Consider the following 1,433-nt stretch of genomic DNA (forward strand, 5'->3'; position numbering starts at 1 on the left):
AGGTTGTGAATGTAAGAAACATTCACATCTGTAAGGAATTTTTTGTGTGAGTTCATTTGAGCCAAACTGTCAATAATTGGTGGGAAGCAGAATCTCAATGGATGAGATAGTGCTCGGAAGAATGGCAGTCTTGCACTTTGTTTTATGCATTACAATCCCAAGAGGAGATATAAGTGGGTTACATGAAATCCATTGGTGATAGATTTGGGAGGTGGGAGAAAGCAAAGCCAGGGAGGTGGGGGAAGCTCTGGGATTGGATAAAAAGTGAAATGATAGACATACTCCTTTTAGGTGGGAGCAGGAAAGTTAAGTCAACAATTACTCAATAACAACGAGGGGATTTGTGGTCTCCGCAGAGCAGGGCCTGTGCTTTGAGGGGTCCAGAAGAAGGAAAATTTGGACATCCCAATGATACGTTATCATAGATGCAAAAAGACACTAGGGCAGCCGTGGGCAAACTACGGCCCGTTTGAAATGAATAAAAATAAAAAAAAAAAAGACCGTACCCTTTTAGGTAATGACTAGGGGCCTGGTGCACGAAATTCGTGCACTGGGTGTGTGTGTGGGGGGGAGTGTCCCTCAGCCCAGCCTGCCCCCTCTCACATACTGGGAGCCCTCAGGCGTTGACCCCCATCACCCTCCAATCGCAGGATCGGCCCCTTGCCCAGGCCTGACGCCTCTGGCCTAGGCATCCGGCCCGGGCAGCGGGGACCCACAGCTGCAGCGGCCCCGCGATCGTGGGCTTCGCTTTAGGCCCAGGCAAGGGACCCCTAGCTCCTGGGACTGCCAGCTTCGACCGTGCCCAGCTCCCATCGCTGGCTCCACCCCTACTTCCTGCTATCACTGGCCAGGGCGGAAAAGGCGCCTGATTCTCCGATCATGGCTGGGGGGCAGGGCAAAGGCGGCCCCAGGGCCGCCTTTGCCCTGCCCCCCAGCTCTTAGCTCCCCGCTGGGCTTCCGATCACTGTCAGTGGCAGGGGGCTTCTTCCTGCTTTCCCTTTCGCCTCCCTGCATTGTGCCTACATATGCAAATTAACCGCCATCTTGTTGACAGTTAACTGCCAATCTTGGCAGTTAATTTGCATATAGCCCTGATTAGCCAATGAAAAGGGTATCGTCGTACGCCAATTACCATTTTTCTCTTTTATTAGTGTTGATGTTTACTTTGAATTTATATTAGTTCACACAAACCCTCCATCCATGCTTTTGTTCTGGCCCTCCGGTCCAGTTTAAGAACCCATTGTGGCCCTTGAGTCAAAAAGTTTGCCCACCCCTGCACTAGGGTCAGTTAAGGCAAAGATTGACCTTTGTCAGGGAAAATACCGGCCTAGGATATGACTACCCACCATACACTGCTTTTTAATGTAAAAAGTTTTCATTTCAGACCATCCTTTGTGTTTAATTTAGGTCTCTGAGTTTGCAAGACTGCCACA

This window comes from Myotis daubentonii, chromosome 3, assembly GCF_963259705.1.
Source record: "Myotis daubentonii chromosome 3, mMyoDau2.1, whole genome shotgun sequence".
Lineage (NCBI taxonomy): Eukaryota > Metazoa > Chordata > Mammalia > Chiroptera > Vespertilionidae > Myotis > Myotis daubentonii.